General features: G+C 45.9%; 1 non-coding gene across 1 annotated transcript; it reads left to right on the top strand.

Moving 5' to 3' along the window:
- Positions 1 to 2,689: 2,689 nt before the first annotated feature.
- On the top strand, positions 2,690 to 2,880 carry LOC115869843. Its single transcript, XR_004046402.1, has one exon. It is a non-coding gene; the product is annotated as a U2 spliceosomal RNA (small nuclear RNA).
- Positions 2,881 to 9,848: the final 6,968 nt, after the last annotated feature.

Genomic DNA, 9,848 nt, shown 5'->3' with positions numbered 1-9,848 from the left:
ATTTGTGCCTCCTCTGTGTTTGTGTCCTTCCCTATTTCTGATAGCCTATGTATTCCCTGTGTCAAAGTTCTCAAGTTGTTCCCAATTCCATCATTGGTGGCCCTAATAGTTTCAGGTATAACTTCAAGGTCTTTGATCCACCTTGAGTTTATTCTTGTGCATGAAGTGAGGTAAGGATCTTCCTTCATTTTTCTGTAGGTAAATATCTATTTTTTCCAGCACCACTTGTTAAAGAGGGCATCTGCTTCCCATTGGATATTTTTGGGGTCCTTATCAAAGATCAGTTGACTGTATGCTAATGATTTTATTTCTGGGTTTTCAGTTCTTTTCCATTGGTCTGAGTATCTGTTATTGTACCAATACCATGTGGTTTTGACAACTGTGGCTACATAGTATGTTCTAAAGTCAGGTAAAGCAAGTCCTCCCACTGTGTCCTTCTTGAGGAGTTCTCTGCTAATTCTGGGCTTCTTCCCTCTCCATATCAAGTTGGTTATCAGTTTTTCCATTTCTTTAAAGAAAGATGAAGGTAATTGTATTGCGATTGCATTACACAGGGTGGGGCTCACCTAACTGGGTGTGGCACAGGCGTGAATGCCCTAGGCTGAGGGGAGTGGCCTGGAGGTCAGTATTGGAGGGTGAGAGAACAAGAAAAAGCAAAAGAGGAGAAAAAAATTAAAAAGTAATCCCGCTGAGACTGCGTGTATATAGAGAAGAGAGGGAAACAAAAGTAATAATGTAGCTGAGCCCCAATCCCTGCTCGTGGAGCTGCAAGGGTTTAGTCCCTGCCCCGAGGCAGGCAGCAGCAAGCTGTTGCTGTGTTGAGATTAAGAGCCCTTGCGGCCTCCAAATGGTCCCTGCTCAAAGTGGCAGGGCTAAGGGCAAGCCCTAGCCGGCCTCCACTGTGGTAAGCCAAAAGCCCCCAGCCCCTCACACCTGTGGTTCTGTGCCTACTTATCTTTATGATGCTCCTCCTGTGTTCCAGCAGTGTTGATTTTGCCTCTAAACAACTCTCCTCAGCTGAATTCTGCGGCGTCCCTCTGGTATGTTACTCTATCGCCGTCTTCCTGGAAGTCCCCGATATTTGTTTTAAATGTATTCCTTTCGACAGTCCCGTGAAGTAAAAAAATATTACATTCAGTGTTCTCACTGAGGCTCAAGAACTTTTTCCAACAATACTCCAACCCACCTGATATCAAATTAGCCATTCTTGGTCAAATTAAAAAACAAACAAACAAATCACTGCCATCGACTTATAGCCACCATAGGACACAATAAAACTGCCCTTGGGAGTTTCTGAGACGGTAACTGTTGCATGGGAGTAGAAGGTCCCATCTTGTCTCCCTGGTCTAAGCCAGTGGACATCACCCAGTGATTTGCTTGAAATGAAGATTCTTTACTCCAGCTTGGACAGAGTGGATGAGAAAGTCTAGTTGTGAGGCCTATCCACCAGGGTTTGAGACTCTGAAAGAGAACAGGTAAGTTTGGCTGGAGAGAAGATGCTCCTGACAGAAGAGACACACAGAGCCCAGGCCCCATCATTGGCCCTGGGTGGAGGGGTGGCAGGTGGGGGAAGTAAGAAGACACCAGAGTGCCAAAAAGTGAAAAAGGCCTTCACTGGAGTGCTGAGAGGAGCATCGGCTGACTTCATGTTAGTGGCACAGGGAGAAAGACCCCTGCATTCTTTTTCTGGCCAAGTCAAAGGGTTTTGTGGGTGTTCGGTTTGTTTGTAAGTCTGGGCTCTTTGTGTTTGCTTTTACGTGCATCCGGCGCTTTCTGTAGAGATGTGCGATTAAAGGCACTTCCCTCGGCTGGCAGCCACAGTCGTCTTTGCTGCCATGTCAGCCCAGGTGCTCCCTCTTAATTGCACTTTGGATTCAACTGTGCTACCCCCCACCCCTTCCCGGAGAGGGCAGGCCCCTAATGGTTGTAGCACTTTGGCCCCTGCACCTGGGACTTCAAAGGCCCCAGAAGCCAGATTGTAACCTGAGCTCCAAATTGTCTCTGAGAGGGCCAAGCAAGTCTTCTTCGACAAAGGCACCAAGGGTAAGGGACACCTCAGTGCATGTGGTGGGTGAGAGCACCCAGCCCTGGCCCAGGCCTGTTCCAGTTGTTGCCAAAGCAGGGACACTGGCAATGCTTTGTCACTATACCAAGATGCCCACAACTCAGGCTGTGCATGGTTTATTTGGAGCAAGAGGACAGATGTGTGTACCCTAGGAAGGAATGTTTCAAGCAAATGTTCATGAGCCAGCTGCCAACAGGAGAAGAAAAGCAGAGGGGGACTCCCACCGACTGACATGCAAAAGTATAAACAATGATCACAGGCTCAGAAAAGTGATGCTGGGGGGTGGGGGGTGGGGGGGTGAGACCGCATCATCTGATTCTGGTTTTGCGTTTGCAATGACTGGATCGAGAGAATGTGAGTGCAGAGCACATGCTGCCTCCCAGACAGGCAGGCCATGGGTGCGGAGAGGTCTCAAGGCTGCACTTTGGCACTGTAGTTCAAGGGCCTGCTTTGCAAGTTGCTTGTTTAAGTTCTCAGAGCCAGGTCTCTGAAAGAAGATGGACTAGCTTCTGGGTCTATTTTATGTTTTCAGCTCAGAGCAAATATTGAATATTGATTCTCAAGGTGGGAATCCTGAAGGGGACATACTGGGGTTGCCTTTCCTGGTCAAAAACGCGAGTGTCAATCACTTCTCGGCCTTTTGGCTAAGATCAAGTGTAGTATCTGTTCTTATCAGTTTACTATCTGATATGTCCTCTATCCGAGGATAGCATATTAAATGTATTTTTGCAAGTAGGAGTTGGACTAGGAGCTTGCTCCATCCACTCCATGCATCAACCTGGTATTGCAGTACTTCCAGGAATGGTACAGCCCGTTAAGGGGCTTGTAAAAAAAAGGAAAAAAAACCCTGAGTGTCTCCAGGGCAAGGAGCTCTGTCTCTATCGTCTTTCTCTGAGTGTAGTTCTAGTATCTTCCAGCCTAGAGGTCGGCACGCTTATGAGATGGAAGAGGCAACCCTGTCCCTCACAACAATTTAAAAAGTATTCCAGAGCCATAGATATATGTTTACCAACAAATGAAATCACCATTACCTGAATAATATCCTTTGGAAATTGATAGATGAAACGATGCTAGTTTTGTTTTCATTTCTGATTTTACTTCAGAGCCACATGTAAATACAGAAAGAGCCACATATGGCTTGAGCCATATTTTGCCAACCCTTGTTCTACTCTATTATTGAATATACATACAGAACTAAACACTGTCTGGTCCTGGCCCACAATTGTTATGTTTAAGCCCATTGTTGCAGCCACTGTGTCAATCCATCCATTGAATATCTCCTCTTTTTCACTGCCCTTCTACTTTACCAAGGCTGGTAACTGCAAGACTGGCAGTTCAAACACACCAGCTGCTCTTCTGGAGAAAGATTAGGCTTTCTACTCCTGTAGAGTAGAAAGTAGTCTTGGAAACCCACAGGGACAGTTCACCCCTGTCCTATAGGGTCGCTAGGAGACAGAATCAAGTTGATGGCAGTGAGCTTGGTTTTTTGGTGTTCTAATATCCTTCTCCAGGGACTGGCCTCTCCCTACCACAAACATGTTCCACATACACGAGGATCTATTTTGCTTCACAGAAGCATTCTGGCTGTACTTCTTCCATGACGGGGTTGTTTGTTCTTCTGGCAGTTCCTGCTAGATTTTATAGTCTTCCCAAACACCATGGTTTAAGTGCATCCATTCTTCGCAGGTCTTCCTTAGTCATTGTCTAGCTTTCACATGTCTACAAATAAGGTGATTGAAAATACCCTGGCTTAGAACAGGCGCAAGGAGCCCTGGTGGCCCAGTGGATGACCATTTGGCGGCTATCCACAAGGGGAGTAGTTTGAAACTACCAGCTAGCTGCTCCATGGGAGAAGATGCGGCTTTCTCATCCTGTAAAGATGGATGTCTCGGAAAACCACTGGGGCAGGAAGACTCTGCATCCAGGGTCACTAATGAGTTGGATAAGACTCCATGGCAGTAAGGTTGGTTTTCAGGTTTGAGGCCAAGGGCACTTTCATCCTCAACATGACATCCTGGTTCTTTCACACTTTAAAGAGGTCTTTTACAGCAGATTTTCCCAATGCAATTGTGTGTGTGTGTGTGTGTACCTACAATTACAAGAAAGGGGACTTGCGTTCGGTAAAACAGAGGGGCCAACAAAGATGAAGAAAGCCCTCTCTGAGGTGGATGGATTCAATAGCCACAACACTCATTTCCAACGTCCCCAGGATCATGACCTTGGTGCAGGCCTGGGCAGCGTTTTGTCCTGTCATACAGAAGGTTGGCACGAGTGAGAGCTGACTGGACAGCAACAATCGTACGTCATTATTTAGATATATAATACAGTACACATCCTTCATGATCTAGTCATTTAGTTAAACATACTTGATTATAATCTTGTGATAAATAGGTATAACAGTTTATCCTTTGAAATTAGCCCTTGTAACCCTTTCCAAGTGTGGTGGGGTCAGAGGGATTGATGATCTTCATAGGACTATGCAACCGTCACCACTATTTCTTTCCAAAACCCTTGTCGGCATGCCAACCAGCGTCAGAGGAGTGCTGAGAGCTCATTTCTTATCTGGAACATTTTAGGGTCACTCAAGAACATAATCCCGGCACTGTGATCTGGAAGTCTGTGGCATTTCCCCCAAAGAGAGCTATCTGCCCTTGTGTAAAGTGTCACAGAAAGCAGTCTGTGTCCAAAGAAAATGGTCAATGACTTGGTGTTCAATGGCCTGAGGGAGGCTGCCTGGTGAGAGATCATGAGCTTCCAAAGCAGGAATATATGAGTAGTATCTGAGGAGACTCGGTGCTCCGGTATGCCTTTGATCAAAGAACCTGCGAAGAAGTGTGGCAGGTTCTAAATGCCGACGAGAGCAACCACTCAGGAAACCCACGCCAGTGACTTTACTCAACATGTCACATCAAAGGGGAAAAAAACACCCCACTGACTGGAAAGTACTTTTGGTGTTTGGTGTTCCCAGAGAATAGAAGTGAGATTAAATATCAGTATTTCTGGATTTTGTTAATAGAATCTCTCTCTCTCTTTCAAATAGAAGTACATTGAGTTATTCTGCTGACTTAGTAGAAAAATACCCAAAAGATGCCTCCTAAAACCAGGTCTGAAAGGGAATGAAATTATGTCGACAGGTGGAGAGAGGCCATCGGAAACTTGACAGAAGTGGTTCAGAAAATTATTTTCAGCTGTGATATCCAAGATGGCTGAAGTTCACCAGCAAAAAGACCACTCCTCCCATGGGTGGACCCCAGATTTTTTTAGGCAAATCCCTTGATACTCGGTTTCTTTCTGTGGGGTTGAAGAAAGCTAAAGCAAACTGTGGGAGAATGATGCTGGAGGAATAGCCAAAGTGATTCATATTTCCTGTAAATAGGAAATCATCTGTCCGCCTGAGTCTTTCATACTGTAAACAAATCACGGAGCCCCGTGCCATGGTCCATGCAGAGCTGCATTGGTGACAGACTCCTCTTGCCCTTCAGTGACTGCAAAGGCACCTGGTGCCTCCATTTTATTCCAGATGGAAGGCTCCCCAGTCAGAGGGAAGACTCAGACTCAATTCACTGCCATTGAGTTCATTCTGACTCCTAGCGACCCTGTAAGACAGACAAGAACTACTTCTGTGGGTTTCCGAGACTGTCGTTTTTCACAGGTGTAGACAGCCTTGGCTGCTGACCTTATGGACCGCAGCCCCACGTGTAATTACCTCCCCACCAGGGCTCCCGAGATGGAAGACAGCGTGAGTCTTTCTTTTAGGTTCCTTCTGGTCGCCGAGTCTGAATACTCTTTGCCCTTATTTCCCTTTCTCCCATCCTCTGCAAGGACCTGGCTCTATCCCACCACCCCTCCTATGTGCCATGTAACGGATTTCAATGAATTCCCATTCACTGCTCTTTCTTGTATAGAAATAGAATCTTTAAAGATGCTCTCAGTGCACATGATGTCAGACTGGAATAGGATAGGGCCTAATCCCCAAAGAGAGAAGGGTTTCAGAGAAACTCAGTGGGAAGATAGCCATGGGAAGATGGAAGAGCAGATTTGGAGGGATGTAGCTACAAGCCAAAGAGTTCCCAGGTTCACAGCTACCACCAGGAATGAGTGTTCCCCTCAAAGCTCTCAGAAGGAATCACCATGACCAATCCCAGTCTCAATTTCTAGCCTCCAGAACTGGGAGGCAATACATTGCTGTTCCTATAAGCCACTCCTTATGTGGTACTTTGTTACAGCCGCTCTAAGGCCCTAACACACCTTGGATCCTCACATTCTTCAGTGCAAAGAACTACCAGGTAGATACATCTCTACCTGCTAAAACCTGTTCCTTCTTCAAACGAAGGTGGATTGACTGATTTGTAAAACTCCAGCCTCACCCACTGGGTGGTGGGGCAGAGGGACTGGAAGGCTGAGACGGAGATCTGTGTCTTGCTAAAAGAGAATTGTTTTAGCTTGTACCCATCTGAGTGTATTATCCCTGGCCACCATTTTTTTTTTATTGAAACAAAGCCAGGTAAAAATAAAATGTTGAAGAGCATAAACGTTGGCATAGGCTGGACCTGGTTTTGAACCTGAGTACAGCTTTTTAGATTCCTTTTCCTAGCTGTATAACCTTGAGCAAGTCACTTGACCTGTCTAAATTTCAATTTCTTTATCTATGTTGTTGTTAGCTACTGCTGAGTTGGGCTCCAGGCTCATATCGACCCCATGCACCACAGAATGCAACACTGCCTGGTCCTGTACTAGCCTTGTGGTTTCTTGTGATTGGACCATGGAGATCCATAGTGGTTTCATAGGCTGATCTGGGGGAGGACTTTCTTCCTAGTTTGTCTTAGTCTCAAAGCTCTGCTGGTACCTGCTGTTGAACACCATAGCAACATGCATCATCTGTCAATTGAACTTAGGTCTTCGGGAAGGAGTTCTGGTGGTATCGGGAGTTACATGCTGGGCTGCTAATTGTGAGCTCAACCATTTGAATCCAGCAGCTGTTTTAAAGGAGAAAGATGAAGCTGTCTGCTTCCCGAGGGACTGACAGCCTTGGAAACCTGAAGGGCCACTGTGAGGCAGAATCGACTCAATGGCAGGGAGGTAGTTTCTTCTTCTTCTTGTTCTTCTTCTTCCTGGAAGATGACAATGCTACCACTGAACTGCCCCATCCCCTAGTAGTACTGCTTCATCTATAAAACATAAGAATCCGTACCTCCATGGAAGCACAAATGGATTCTTTGAGCAATGGGATTGCTCACAAATGTCACCAAGATAGCTGATATCACCAGATAAATCCGTAGGCTCCTTGTACTCCTAGGCAGGCATGTAGACCACATTTCCAAGTTTCTTGTGCAATTCCCAAATGAAAAACCCCTCCAAACTCACTGCCATGGAACTGCCTTCAACTTACAGTGATCAAAATAGGACACGTTAGAACCGCCTCTGTGCGCTTCTGAAACCGTAACTCTCTACGGCCCCAGCTTTTATCCACAGAGCAGCTGGTGGTTTCAAACTACTGACCTTGCAGTTGGCAGCACAACTCATAGCCACTCAGGGTTCCTTCGCTTACAGTTAGGTGTGGCCATTTGCTGGTTCCAGATAAACGGAGGGGAGCAGAAATCAAGCTCATGGAGCCCCACCCCACTAGAGTGCTAGTATATTAACATAACAAAGAAAATCCTAATTTCAACTATGATTACAGTCACAGGTACAGGGGCTAAGATTCCTACACATATTTTCCCCCCACCCTCAGGGGACACAATTCAATCAATGACAGAGCTTCTGTGTGAGAGGCTGTCTCTGGGTTTTTCCAGAGACCAAGACAAGGATGCCAGTAGAAGGCATTTACTTGGAAAGCGATGCCAGGAAAGCGCATATGGAAGTGAGGAAGAAGTAGAGCCTGGGAGAGAAGGGAGTCAATCACAGGGGCACTGACCAGCAAGTTGCCCCTGTGGGCACTTGGAGAGAGTGGGAGGTAGCACGGAACATGTCTCAGAGTTATCCCCTCAGAAAAGGCACAAGGGGACTAGGGTATTTGTTCTTTAGCTCTCTTTAGTCAGTGTCAATGTTGTACCATATGCCTACAATGCCCATTACCTGTCCTTTAATTTGCCCCTGGAAATCTCATTCCATCAAACTTTCTCGACTTATAAGAAGTGACCTGCCTCTCTCTCCTGATCTCTCAGGCTGAACTTCTCTTGGTGTATCTCTTGGTGGCACTTGACTGAGACTTCAATCACACCCCCACCCTGACCTCTGTTTGCATTACTTCCCTCCAATGCATCTATGTCTAACGACAATGATTTGGTCACTGTCTTTAAGACATAACTGGAGGACTCTTTTCTTATGATCTAACATGATAATGATCACCTTGGGTTAGAAACGTATTATTGGAATTTTTGCACGGTGGTAGAATACAATAATGCACCCTTCCCTGAAAAAAAAAAGTCCACTTCCTAATCCTGGACTCTGTGAATGTGCTGCTTACATGACAAAAGGGACTACTTCATGGAGGAAATTAAGTTAAGGATCTTCAGATGGGAAGATTAATCAGGAGTAATGTCACCATAAGAGTTCTTTTTAAAAACAGGGGACTAGGATGGGGTAGGTGAGAGTAGATCCAAGTGGTAGGTGGCTACAAGCCAAGGATCGAGGGTGATCCAGAGAAGCTGGAAAAGGCAAGAAACAGATTTTCCCCTAAAGCTCTCAAAAGAAGGCAGCCCTGCCAACCCCTTGATTATGGCCCATAATACCCATTCGGACTTCTGGCCTCCAGAACTGTAACACGATACGTTCGTGTGGGTTTAGGGCCTAATTTGTGTGTTAATTTGTTACAGCAGCCGTAGGAAACTAGTATGTCTACATATTCAAGTTTTTTTCATTAGGTATTTTTGAACTGCTTTCTAGGAACCCATAGCTTCATTATGATGCTAGGCAGTCTCTTTTCTGTTTGTTTCTGGAATCAGCCTTGTGGATTAACTATAACTGTATCAAGGGCTGGGACTAGATTTTCCTCTGATGCCTGCCTACTCTCGTGAATTGGCCAGAGGCTTCTTGGAGCGGAAACCCCAAGGCTCACCCTCAGGTAGGCCAGCCAGTGCTGGCAGGGAAATCTGCTGTTGATGGTGGTCTTGATTGTGGGCTGATTATTTTGGAAGTAACAGCTGCTTTTGATTATCCATACAATTGGGAGATAATCCCTTATCCAGATAGCTGGGAATTCTCTGCCCGAGCCCTCTCTGGGTTTGGTCACTTGAAATGTTAATGTTTGGGGGCTCTGTTCCCTCTGGCAGTGTCTTCAGAGCACCTGTGACTTTCGTTTTCTCACCAAATTGGTTGGCTAATTCATAAATCGGTTTCATTTGGGACAACCCCAGTGACTATTTCCCATGTGGCCAGACAGCACTGGGTTTGTTCACTGTGCCCTCAGAGACAGTAGTCAAACAGGGCACAAGGAACCAGGAAAGTGCCCCCTTTTACAGACAAGGACAATGAGGCATGGGGAAGGGTCCCAGTTCTGTTTTCCAGCTGTGCACTTGATGTATTCCTTGATAGAGATCAAAAGAAAAATTAAACTGGACATATCAGTAATGAAGAACTAGCCCTCTATTAAAGGAAGGCCCGGTCTATTGAAAAGGTGGCATTGCACGAACATGCTTTTGTTGTTTCTCTTTGAAGCTGACACTTACGGAGTGTGGGATAAACAATGAACACACTCAGCTGCTAGCCAAACGCTTGGAGGTGGCCATTCTTGCAGCGGCACCTGGAAGAAAGAACTGGAGATCAATTTCTGAACAACCAGCCA

Source organism: Echinops telfairi, unplaced genomic scaffold (assembly GCF_000313985.2).
Source record: "Echinops telfairi isolate 266 unplaced genomic scaffold, ASM31398v2 ScPeMD7_53;HRSCAF=182, whole genome shotgun sequence".
NCBI classification, from domain to species: Eukaryota; Metazoa; Chordata; class Mammalia; order Afrosoricida; family Tenrecidae; genus Echinops; species Echinops telfairi.
Note: the sequence above shows the minus strand (reverse complement) of the source record. Positions and strands in the feature narration are given on the sequence as shown.